Genomic DNA, 13,967 nt, shown 5'->3' on the forward strand with positions numbered 1-13,967 from the left:
GACACAGACCATTCATGACATGCTTGGACTTTCTGGTTTGTCCTGAACATCCCTCTTTCTTAAACAATCAGTCATTTTATTCAAGGACTAAACTTACCATACAAGATTCTTTCTCATATAAAATTATTTTTCCTTAAGCTTTCTTACCAAAAAAATACCTCTTTATTTTTATAACTTTCTTTACATCTCTGTTATTTCCTGGTTCCTTTTGCCTTGTTTTATATATAACAAAGTTATTTAAAAATAAGCTTTGAATTAGTCAAAAATTCTTCACCTTTTTAAAAAGGACACACTTTTTTTGTTTTTAGAAAGTTTTTCTACAGTATGTTTTTATTGGAAAATACCCAAATAATGAAATATCTGTTATTTAACATCACATTAGATTCTAAATTATGATATGTGTGTCTACAAGTATTTATCCCATTACATTTACCTAATTATTTTAACCATTTTACCTAGATATTTTATGAAAACTGCACTAGTCATCATTTAAAGTTATGGAAACACCATTGCAAAATTATAGCTGAGACAGTGAAAAAGATCTGATCTAACTGACTCCATCTTGTTTCTAACCTCCAAGCTGTCCTTGTTCATTCCTGGGCACAGGCCAAACTAACTTTGGGAATAACTTAATTTATAGTTTAGCCTTGAAACAAAGATGATAACTGTCCTTTGCCAATACAAACCTTACTGCCTGTGGCCAGACTGCCTAAAACCACAAGATTAGAAGTTATGCTAATCTTACTGAATTCAAGATGTAGCTATTTTCATTAAACCAATATCAATGTCTTATTTATTTAAAATTACACAAGCAAAGATCATTCTATTTTGGACCAAGTTTACAGTTTTGTAACCCCTATCCCAAATTTTGACACCTTATAGTCAAATTTGGCAGGGATAAGTATAAAATTGCTTGATTGATAAATGTAAACAAAAGGGTATACTGGCAAATCTTAAGACATTTCTAATATTACTTTACCAATAATTTTAAAGCTAGCTTATTTATTAAAGATTTTACTTAAGTTACATGAACTTGAAAGAGCATTTAACTTGTCTTCTCTTTTTTCCTGATAAAGTATTTCATTCAAGTGCTTTTATTTTCTTATGCCAATTAATTAGAGCTCTTACATATATTTTCAGTAGTGAAACATTGTGTACACAACACATAAAACATAGATGTATTAGGTATGCCAGTAGAAGTACATCTTATAAATTCATAAAGACCCTTATTTTTCATATCTTAGACTTTCAAATTCTTGATAACCTATTTCACCACCCTAGACAGTTGTCAGCTAAATAGCCCTACATTTGCATATTAAAGGAAACAACTCAGGTGAAAATCAAATAGCAAAATTTATATTATGAGGTACAGACAGAAAAAGTCTGGTGTGCTAGAGGGAAATTAAAATGGGTTTAATTGCCAATTAAACATAAAATTATAGAAATTATGAAGGCCTTTTAAATACACACACACACAAACACACACAAAGACCCTAAAGCATTTACTTCTGAACTTTAGCCATGAGATAAATAGAAATTCACCAGTTTGCGAATAAAAAACTTGTTAGATCCAAACAGTGATTTTAATCTTTGTAGAAAAATAACAGCAGATTTTAAGCATGCGGAAAAGAAAGTAGAAAAAAAGAGAACTTAGGAACTCTACAGTTTGCAGGTCAACCTTAGGGCTCTTTTTCCTTAATGTAAATGTTCACAAATACCATATTACTTCCATTTTATGTAAACTCTGGCAAGTAGAGGTGCCATAAAACCTATGGAATGTTCAAAAGAGGGTCATTCTCCTTGTTTTCGCCTCATTCTTAGATTATTTGTTTTCTATTTTTCTTCTTTTTTTTTTCTTTGAGATGGAGTTTTGCTCTCCTTGCCCAGGCTGGAGTACAATGGCGCAATCTCGGCTCACTGCAACCTCCACCTCCCGAGTTCAAGCAATTTTCCTGCCTCAGCCCCCCAGATAGCTGGGATTACTGGCATGTGCTACCATGCCTGGCTAATTTTGTATTTTTAGTAGAGACAGGGTTTCTCCATGTTGGTCAGGCTGGTCTCAAACTCCCGACCTCAGGTGATCCTCCCGCCTCAGCCTCCCAAAGTGCTGGGATTATAGGCATGAGCCACCACACCTGGCCCTACTTCTTTTCTTAAAAGGAAGAACTGAGCTGTGGCTTAGGGTTTTTTGTTGTTGTTGTTGTTGTTTTTGAGATGGAGTTTCATTCTTGTTGTCCAGGCTGGAGTGCAATGGCGCAATCTCAGCTCACCACCACCTCTGCCTCCTGGGTTCAAGCGATTCTCCTGCCTCAGCCTCCTGAGTAGCTGGGATTACAGGCATGCACCATCACGCCTGGCTAATTTTGTATTTTTAGTACAGACGGGGTTTCTCCATGTTTGTCAGGCTGGTCTTGAACTCCTGACCTCAGGTGGTCCACCCGCTTTGGCCTCCCAAAGTGCTGGGATTACAGGTGTGAACCACCATGCCTGGCCCTGGATTAGAGTTTTTGTGCGGCGGATCAGTGTATGCTGCTTATGGGCAGGACTCCACAGTGTGTCACCACTGAGTTGTTTCCACCCCTTATATGTCTCAGTTTCTCTCTCCTGAGGTGAGGGCTCAAAATGTTGGGTAATCAGCCCTTATGTGCTTTTCCTGGACAAGCCTTTTTTTTGTCTCTGTCACCCAGGCTGGAGTGCAATGGCATGATCTCAGCTCACTGCAACCTCTGCCTCCCAGGTTCAAGTGATTCCTCTGCCTTACCCTTCCAAATAGCTGGGACTACAGGTGTGCCCCACGACCCCCGACTAATTTTTGGATTTTATTTTATTTAGTAGAGAAGGAGTTTCACCATATTGGCCAGGCTGGTCTCAAACTCCTGACCTTATGATCCGCCCACCTCAGCCTCCCAAAGTGCTGGGATTACAGGTGTGAGCCACCCTGCCTGGCTGCCTTTTTTTAAATCAATTTTTGTTGGGGATTTCCCTGTAGGGCCACTGCATGTTGTGAGGGGCTGCCGCAGACCCTGGTGGACTAAACAAAGGAGGATGAATGCAGGAATAAAGACAAAGACAAAAGTGTATCTTTGGAAGAAGGGGTCAGGGGGTTCCTTGCTTCTAGTGAACAAGGGCCCTGAGCTTCTAGAGCCCTTCGTATTTATTGAGTAAAGGAGACAGGGAGAAGGGGGTGGTTGTCAGTCAGCTGCTTGACTTAGGGCAGGCCTGCATGACTGCATTCTTTGAACAGTAGGCTCCAGATGTCCCAGTAGATAACCTCAAGGAGCATGGTGCCAGGGAGTGATTGCCCTCAGCATACCTTCTGGCAGCAGGTGCAGATGTGTTTGCCCACATCCTGCATTCATGATAAACAGTTTGCTGTTTGATCATACAGCCTCCAGTGGAATGCTGAGTTGGTCACAACCCTCAGGCTTTTAGCTCCCAACAAGGGGCCAACCCCCTAGATACTCCCAGGAGGCCCCCAGTCACCCAGGGGTGCCTTTTGGCTGGGAGGAGCAAAATGCCCTTTCTCTTCAGAGCTGAGAAAACTCAGCGTCTCATTTACCTGTGAATTGAACAATAGTTCAGTTCCTCATGCAAATGTGCACCAGGAAGCCAAATCAAGATTAATTTTCAGAGAAAAAGCAATAGAGAAGACCCTTTAGGATGCATCTCTGGACTAGAATTAGGATTGTTAAACAACTTCCTAGGAGAAAAAAAAAAACAAAAACACAAAAAACAGCCAAGACCACTTCCTGTAAACTGTGCTCAACCACCCCAACACTGTAGTTCTTGTCTGCCATTACACATGCCTCTCACAGTACAAGGTAATCTCTGGTACCCCCAGAGCCAAAGAGGTCAGGAAAAAAGAGCTTTAGACCTAAGAAGAGTCTGCCCATGATTCTTGACACTCCACAAAGAAAACAGAACACACCAAAAGGGGTGAGTGGTGGCTTTGTTCTGAATTCTTTAAAGGGGTTCATGTCATTAGAAGCCTTCTCTAGATTTTTTTTGGTACTGCAGATGGCAAAGGGGGAAGGAGGTATTGGGTGAAAGAAAAGTAAATTAAAGAACATTTGGTTTTCAAGACAGGAAGCAAACACGGAAACCAATTGCATCGTATTTTTTGTTTTGTTGTGTTGGGGTTTTTTTCCTCTTTTGCAGCTGTGAGGAATTTTAGCCAAATTAGAGAGGCTTTGTTACCCATAATTTGGAATTCTCACTCAGATTTAACCAAGTCCGGTAGAGTTGGACAAATCTGATGAGGGAAAGACCAGAACAGACAACAACCAAAAACTCAACAATATGATCACTGAGCACTCTAATGGTAAGGAGAAATTAAGACCAGGTGCTTTTTAAGCTTAGCCAAGTTTAAGTTTAAGTTTTAAGTTTTTAAGTTTAGCCAAGACGAAACCCCAATTCAGCTATTTACCTAGGCCTAGGAACGGGTCTCAGGCTGAAGACTGCTTTACCATCCTACAAGCAGGAAAAAACTCAAACTTGTCTTTCTTGTTAGGAGTAAGCTCAAACTCTGTTAAAGGAGTTACCTGCCTTACATCATCATGGAAGCATGAAATCTTGCCTTCCTTGTTGGAAGCAAGTAAAACTCCAAAAATGGGAGTTGCACAGCAAAATAAACTTTAGATTTCGACCAAATTTTGGGAGATTAGGGATTCTCTGGAGGGGGTGTTCCCAGACCTCAGCAAATTGTCCTATTGGTTTGAGCCATAAAATTAGCTCATGCTGGTACCAAGCACTGATCAAAGATTTGTCAAAGATCTGTCGGATATAAAATGATCCAGGAATAAATGCTTGGTGCAGCAAAGTAAAACCAGCACCCAGGCAAAATTTAGTTCTCTTGGCAAGGCAATTTACTTTTGCAAAAGGGTGCCACTTGCGTCAATCAAGATTGCAAGTGCACAGAGAACAAAGGAGACCAGAGGGTTTTTATCTTTAACACAGTCCCTATCTCTGTGTCACTCCCCCATGGGCTGAAGTTGGACTGCACAATCTGAGCTGACCCAATTGGCTACTTGTATATATTTTCCTAAATATAGAAGGGGAGGGGGACATGAGGTACAGAGGTGGAGCGGGTGAGACATGCAGTTTCAGGGGAACAGTGGATACAGGTAACCAAAAGAACAGATGTGAGTTATTGATTAGAGCTGATGGGAAGTGGGTAGGCTGTTTACGGTAACTAGAGGCAAGGAAGAACAAGAGAGTTGAGTTTGAGAACAAAGGATAATGAAGTTAACAGGCTAAACCCTTTGAAGAGAAACTCAAAGATTTACTGTATCTTACAATTCCTTCCTTTTAATTTTCTTACGGTTCTTTCTCTTCAAACTTTTATAACATGTCTTGGCTTTGCTGTTTGATTTTATCTTCTAAAAGGAAAAGCTTACTTGAATAAGGCGGAGGAGAACTAAGGGAGTGCTGTTTGTACAATTCTTTGTATTAGCCCATGGATGCATGGTATGACACAACACCTAACGAGAATGAGTACGCCTATTATGACTGCAAGGGAAATAAGAATTGAGACCATGATTCCTTTCTATTTACCGAACTACTTTCCTAGCCATCCTGAAATGGGGTCATTGACTCCAGAATTTTTAGCTAATTCATTGGATAAAGCAGTAAGTCTCTGCAAGGCATTTGTTATGCTCCCATCAGGGGCAGTGTTGTTTGGAATGAAGATACAACACTGGGTTTTAATCATCACACAAACTCCACCTTTTTTTGGCTAATAACATGTCTAGAGCTATTCTGTTTTCCTAAGCCATTTGGCTAGTAGGCCTTAATTGGTCAGCTATTCCTTTGACAGCATCCCTGATGTAATTAATAAACTGCTGCTGATTATAATAGATGTAATTTATCCAAGCTACATTTTTATTAATAGTTACTCATGGAAATATGGATTCAAATCCTGCGGCTATTTGGTCTCGGGCTTTGAACCTGTCAGGCACTCCTGGGGGACTCCAATGGCATCTGTGTAAACTTGAGAGTCAAAAGACCCATAAGGGGCTTCTCTTATTTTTTGGTGTTGTGGTTTTTCTTTTTCTGGTTGATGAAATGCCAGGGTGAAAGGGATAGCCAATTGGACAAGAGCACAAGTGCTGCTCCAGTTACTTGGCAGAGTATTCAGTAAGGGTCCACTGCAATACCACCATACATATGCTTGAGGATGACTAAGGGGAGACTGATGGGTAAGCTCTTGGAAGGGCTTAAGCTCACTGCATCCTATTAAGCAAATTTTCCCCCTGTTGTGAGAGACATGAGGTGAAATCGATGTTGGGAAACGGAAGCTGGATGGCCCTCAGGGGCTGACCTGCAGGGTGTTGGACTTCAGGATATAGCAGAGAGAGAGCTTGGCATGATTTGTTGCCCCAGGCTGTGGAATCCTGGAAAAGAGCTACTATACAGCCTATGCCGGTGGATTGAAGGACCATCCTAGTGGAAGGGGGACAATCTGTGCCTCTGGGCTGCCGTATGCACAAGCATAACAATTGCTTTTGTTTAATGTGCGGAAGGAATATTGAATCCATTCCAACCAGGCATTTACATCTTGATATCCTGTCTCAATTGTTAGGGTTTGTCTTAAATCTTTTACTTCTAAAATATTTACTTTGACATTGTTAGGTAGGGTAGAAGGTTCGGATGGAGAAGAAGAAGAGGGGTCAATAAAGCGTATTTTAAAGAAGCCTATATGGTCACATCCATTGGCCTCTGCTCCTAAGCCATACAAGCGTTCTAAAGGGGGCACAGGGTTGGTGGAGGTAGGGGCATTAATAGAGATCGTTACTGGGTTACAATGGTCAAGTTGACAATTAGAGGGGGTGGTTCCTTTGGTAAGGCGGAGGTAAGATTTTAGGTCAGTACAGCCTTATGGGGAGGTCCTGCCGTGTGCTCTGGTAGTTAGGATGACATCTGCACATTGAGAACATATCTCCTAACTTAGGGTGCCTTGGTACCTCTGCCATGAGCAAGGTGGGGGGTCAATGGCTTCTCTGAAGGAGCAGAGGTATTTTTCTTAAGTAGAGACATATCTTTGCCAGTATTCATCCTTTTGACAAGGCATGACAAGGCAAGCATCAAAAGTAATGATTTAGGGTGAGTCTGGCCTAGTTACATTGATAACAAGGTCAGCAATATAATGAGGAAAGAAGAAAGGGTAGTAGACTAGATAAAAGAGAGTTAAAGTTTTCTTAACCTTAGTTTGAGGAGGTTTTTCTCTTGGATAATGACCCATGACTTCGGGGATGGTGGTGCTTTCTCGACTTGGGTATGATGGGTCCATCTTTTCTTGCTATTTGGACTATGGTTTCAGTGGTTAGAAGCACTAGGCCGGCTCCTCAGGCTGGTGTCAATGTACTGGAAACTCTAGGGGTGATGCCTGTACTGGAAAATTGTGAGTTCTGAAGGAAGAGAAAGTGGAAGATAAAGCAAGTATGCAGGAATGTTGGATTGCTTTGAGAGGCAGTTTAGATTCTTACTAGGGTAATAGGAAGTCAGAAGACATTTGATTTTTGGCAACAAAGTCTCTAGACTTGTTTGGCTAAGGGTGTAAATTCCTATACAGGTATAAACTTTGACCGTGCTATACATGGCTTGGGGTCTTTAATGGGTCCTCTAATGTAGGTGGGATAGGACTGCCTTTATAAAAGGTTTGAATAACATTTCTCTGAGTTCCCTTTAGCACCTACAGGAGAAATGGCAGCTGGTCCAGCTTATCTGATTTGCTAGCTTATTTTCTTGACTCTTGAAAGACAGGCTTTTTGGTGCCTGGGGACATGGACAATAGCTATTTTTTCTTTTCTGGTAACTGAAGGCTATTCAACACTTGGGTGATTAACTCCTCATGAACAAGGCTTTGACTTTTACTATTCATTCAGTCTGAATTTTTCTAAATTTATGAGCCACTGTAAAGGTGTATTTAGAATTAGCATAGATGGTTCTCTCCTGATCTTGCAGATACTTTAAAGCTTGACTACGTGCAGACAGCTTATAAATTTGGATAGACTACTTATTAAACACTTTGATTTTATCTCTCTAGGAACTTTTATTAATCACTGAACACTTGTTGCGTTCTTTTTCCCTTAATCACTTTTGAGGGGGGTTTCTTTTAAGTTCGACTGGGTGTTTGTATGGTAATCAGTTAAATCTAAACATGTGTGCTTTTAGATTTGGATCTCTCGTTAAGAAACTTGCTAGGTTAAGCGAATTATCAGTAGTTAATGTTAAACCATCCTTTTTAACAGAATAGCCTCATACTTATACACATATAATTCTTTTCTGGTGGCACATTTTAATATAAAATATAAATATTAATATATAATATATATAAAAGAAAACAATATATAATATAAATACATAATATACAACTTAATATAATATAAAACTTAATATATAATATATAAAATATAAAACTTAATATATAATACAAAACTTTAAAGAATCAAAGTTCTTTTCTGGTGGATATTTTCACTTTTAACACTGGCCTGACCACAATAAATGCTAGTGGATATATCAGCTGAAAGATTATCTACTCAGGAGACTTAGCTGCAGAGATGCCCAGCTGCTTGGAGCCACGGCTGAGGCCTGGTATTACTTGGCCCTGGCAAAAGTAAGGCAGATGTCCCATAATGTAGTCTGCTCAGGGCATAGGCTGGGACCTGGACTGTGTGTCTTGCAGAGCTGCCATCAATATGGTGCCGGGACCTTGGACCAGCCAAGGGGCAGGAGCATGGGCTTTGCCAGCCGCTGGGGCGTACTATGGGCTGGATGATGCCGACAACATGTTGCAGCTGATCCTTGATGTTGCTAGCCCAGCAAAAGCCACCGGCGAATTACGAGCTTGGAGTTCTTTTGGGGAGGGGGACTTAGGCTGGGCCTGAGGGAAGGGTTGGGTGTATTAGGTGGGGGACTAGGGGTATTAGGTGGAGGATGGCCTAGGGGATCCCGTGTGCTGTTCTCATTTGCCAGGATTCCCTGAGCCCCTTCCCTCACTGGTTCTACAATAGGGGCAGGGGCATAAGGGAAAAGGGAGGACAGGTCTTTGCTTCCAACAAAGAGCATAGACCAGTTTTTCTTGAGAAACTGGGCTTTTATTATTTACATGTTGAATTAAAAGTTGACATAGTGTATCCTCAGTCGACCCAAACTTTGGCCAGAAGATTGAGGGATTGAGGTTAGGTCTTTGAGTCCAAATAGAACAGCAATATTTTATCATTTGTTGCTTTTACTTATGTTTAGTTCTTTCATTATCTTCCCAACCCTTTAGCATGAGACCTAGAGGGTTATCAGGTGGTATATCTTTGAGACCTAAGGGACTATCAAGGGGATATCCTTGTTGCTAACTTCATCTTTTTTGCTTGTAATATTTCCCATACTGGGTCCTGGCTAGGCTCAATCCCTCTTATTAGGAATCTCTTGCCAATTTGGGGAGTTCCTTGTGGCTCAACCCCTCATATTAGCGATCTCTTGCCTATCCTTCAGTGGAAGCTTTGCTAAGGCTTAATTCGCTTATCTCCATCTGCTGGAGGTCCCTTGAACCCGTCTTTTGCTTCGTCTGCTCTGGCCACTTCCCTCTCAGGAATGTTTCAGGTCCCTCTTAGCATTGATGGCGGGTCAGTATAAATCCCTGATGGGACCCCCAAAGGGCCGCCCTAAGCCATATGTGGTGACCACGGAATCGCAGATTGGACTCACTCATTCCTCACAGCAGTAGTGCTTGTTACCATTCACGCACTTTCAACCTCCAGAATGCCCCGACCACCCCCTCCGACCACCAAAGAAGTACTTTGTCGCCCCTGTGACGTTTCCTACCTTGGTCTGTGCACAGAGTTTACCTGGTCGCCATGGTATTGCAAGCCTCTCCTCCCCACGTTGCTGAGAGTCTGGGTTTATTCCTCGCCACGGGTGGGTCTCAATCTCACGTCCCTGAGGCCACCGCAGTGGGGCAGTGGGACACGTCTCGCCTGAGTAAGGAAGTTAACAGGCTAAACACTTTGAAGAGAACTCAGAAAGATTTATTGTATCTTACAGATCAGGGTACCTCTGCTCAGATTCCCTTCATGGATACCAAAATGTGAACCCCGAATATCTGAGACAGGTCTCAGTTAATTTACAAGGTTTGTTTTGCCAAGGTTGAGGACATATGCCTGTGACACAGCCTCAGGAGGTCCTAACAACATGTGCCCAAGGTGCTCAGAGCACGGCTTGGTTTTATACGCTCGGAGACATAAGACATCAGTCAGCATATGCAAGACGAACATTGGTTCTGTCTGGAAAGGTGGGACAACTCAAAGCAAAAGCAGGACAGCTCAAAGCGGGGAGGGGGCTTCTAGGTCATAGGTTGATAAGAGACAAATGGTTGTATTCTTTTGAGTTTTTGATTAGCCTCTCCAAATGAGGCAATCAGATATGCACTTATCTCAGTGAGCAGAGGGGTGACTTTGAGTAGAAGGGGAGGTAGGCTTTGCCCTAAGTAGTTCCCAACTTGACTCTTCCCATTAGCTAAGTGATTTTGGGTCCTCAAGATTTGTTTTCCTTTCACAAAAATGTGTACTCATAAAAATTTAGCTAGACATTTCATAGATTTCTGTGTTCTATTTTTCTCTTTGCAGAAAGCAAAAGTGGATTACTTTGATTAAAAGTGGTGATTAATAACAATAAAAATATACCTGGTACAATAATCATGGAAAAAATGAATATATATACACATAATAATGAATATAAATCTTTACTAAGGAAACAGTTCATTAAAGTGGTAATTTCAATATAGTAGATATACAATCTTATTTAATATAAGATTAGTTATCTGCATACTAAATAAAATATAAAATTAAAAATTAAAAACCTTTATTGTGTATTTACATAATCATGTATTTTAAAATAATACTTATAAAGGTATACAAAGACTAAATTTTTAGAAGTCTAAATAAAAAAGTTTATTTAAGGTATTTGATATGGTTTGGCTGTGTCCCCACCCAAATCTCTTCTTGAATTGTAGCTCCCTTAATTCCCATGTGTTGTGGGAAGGACCTAGTGGGAGGTAATTGAATCATGGGGGTGGGTCTTTCCCATGGTGTTCTCATGATAGTCAATAAGTCTCACCAGATCTGATGATTTTATAAAGAGGAGTTCCCCTGCACAAACTATCTTTTTGCCAGCTGCCATGTAAGACGTCCCTTTGCTCTTCCTTCATCTTCCACCATGATTGTGAGGCTTCCCCAGCCATGTGGAACTGTGAGTCAATTAAAACTCTTTCCTTTCTAAACTACCCAGTCTCGAGTATGTCTTTATTAGCAGCATGAAAACAAACTAATACCGTATTTTTAATGTTAATGGATTCATTCATTAAAGTGACTTAGAAATCCTTTATTGAATATTACTACATGGATGATATACAAAAAGTAAGTTTGAAATTCATCATTGAGCCTCTCATTTTCCTTTTCTTGTCCCTTGTACTGATTTCAATTTACTTGATCTCATTCATTCATTCATTTAACAAATATTTATTAAACACCTCAAACATGTACGCAGACACAGTAATGAGCAAACAAAACTGTTGTCCTTATGAAACTTACATTCTCACATGGAGAGTCAGACAATACAAAGATATGTATGCAAAATGTCTGAATTTAAGAAGTGCTTTGAAGAAAAATGAATCAGAGTGAGAAGATAGAAAGGGAGGGAGGGAGGCCAGGTGTGGTGGCTCACTCCTGTAATCCCAGCACTTTGGAAGGCCAAGGCAGGTGCATCATGAGGTCAGGAGTTCAAGACCAGCCTGGCCAACATGGTGAAACCCTGTCTATACTAAAAATACAAAAATTAGCTGGGAGTGGTGGCAGGCAGCTGTAATCCCAGCTACTCAGGAGGCTGAGGCAGAAGAATCGCTTGAACCCAGGAGGCAGAGGTTGCAGTGAGCTGAGATCACGCCATTGCACTCCAGCCTGGGTGACAGCACTAGACTCCACTTCCAAAAAAAAAAAAAAGTGAGGGAAAAAACCATGCTGATATCTGGGGAAGAGCAAAGGCTCTAGACACATGAGGATCAGCAAGGAGGGTGTATTAGCCAGGGTTCTCTAGAGGGACAGGACTAATAGGATAGATGTAGATACGAAAAGGAGTTTATTAAGGAGTATTGACTCACACAATCACAAGGTAAAGTCCCACAATAGGCCATCTGCATGCTGAGGAGCAAGGAAGCCAGTCCGAGTCCCAAAACCTCAAAAGTAGGGAAGCCAACAGTGCAGCCTTCAGTCTGTGGTCAAAGGCCCAAGAGCCCTGGCAAACCATTGGTGTAGGTTTGTGAAAGGAAATTAAATTTTGCGACCCCAAACTCACTTAGCCAAAGAGAAAAGTCAAGCTGGGAACTGGGTCATGCAAACCTGCCTCCCCTTTTGGTTCCTAAATAAGATGGCTACTAGATGAAAAGCTACATGCCTCCCCCATATTTTTTCCCACAAGGAAATTCCTAGTGAGCTGTTAAAATTTCTCCATGCAATGCAAGTTGATAGCTTATCTTTACAGGTACAGTCAACCTGGCCCGCCAGACACAAATGTGTATGTGATTGTTCCCCTACCCCATTTTGGCTGTGTTATCTTAGGTAAAATGCAGATTCCCCACATTTTTCCTCTCCCCCTTTTGTTTATGTAAAAACTGAGTGTTTCTCAATATCCTGGCCTTTCCCCTTTAAATTTGAAACCCTCAAAATCATCTTTGAAGAAAGGCATAAATCTGTCTCTCGGGTACGTTGTTAACTTTGGCAAATAAGTCTCCTAAAATGACTGAGACTTGTCATTTTCCTCGATTGATAGTGTCGAAGAAAAGACTCGAACTCTGTAAAATATTTGGAGAGATTTATTCTCAGCCAAATATGAGTGACCATGGCCCATGACACAGCCCTCAGGAGGTCCTGAGAACATGTTCCCAAGGTGGTCAGGGCACAGCTTGGTTTTATACATTTTAGAGAGACATGAGACATCAATCAAATACATTTAGGAAATACATTGGTGTGGTCCAGAAATGTGGGACAACTCAAAGCGGGTTGGAGGGGGGGCGCTTCCAGGCTGTAGGTGAATTTAAACTTTTTCTGGTTGACAATTGGTTGAGTTTGTCTGAAGACCTTGGATTGATAGAAAGGGAATGTTCAGGTTAAGATAAAGATTGTGGAGACCAAAGTTCTTTTGAAGTCTTATAGTGGCTGCCCTTAGAGAAAATAGATGACAAGCATTTCTTATTCAGATCTTAGTTAGTCTCTGAAGGATTGGGAGAGTCTGGAAGAAAAAGATCTAGCTATTTAATACAGATTCTTTACAGATGCAAATTTTTCCCCACAAAGAACAGCTTTGCAGGGCTATTTCAAAATATGGCAAATAAACATGTTGTGGGGTAAAATATTTTTATTTTCTTCCTTGTCTCGTAATGTTATGCCAGGGTCAGGTTGGAAAATAAGTCATGATATACAGGGTTAAATAAAACCCATATGATGAGACTTTATGGTTTGTAGGGCATAGGGCATTACACCCCAGACCCCTTAGATAGGAATTTGGGCAAGATAAAAAAAATCAGAGTTTAGTTCTCAACAGGTTCAAGAGTCCAAAAGCTGAAGAACTTGGAGTCCTATGTTTGAAGGCAGGAAGAATCCAGGATGGGAGAAAGATGGAGGCCAGAAGCCTTAGCCAGTCTAGTCCTCCCACGTTCTTCGGCTTGCTTTTATTCTAGCCACGGTGGCAGCTGATTAGATTGTGCCCACCCAGATTGACGGTGGGTCTGCCTCTTCAAGTCCACTGATTCAAATGTTAATCTCCTTTGGCAGCACCCTCACAGACACACCCAGGAACAATACTTTGCATCCTTCAATCCAATCAAGTTGACACTCAATACTAATCATCACAGAGGCCAATGTGGCTGGAGCAAAAGGGGCGGGGAAGTAGGAATTCCTTGCAATAAGAGCAACAATAAATTCACT

The sequence above is a fragment of the Pan paniscus genome, chromosome 2, assembly GCF_029289425.2.
Source record: "Pan paniscus chromosome 2, NHGRI_mPanPan1-v2.0_pri, whole genome shotgun sequence".
In the NCBI taxonomy this organism is placed as follows: Eukaryota; Metazoa; Chordata; class Mammalia; order Primates; family Hominidae; genus Pan; species Pan paniscus.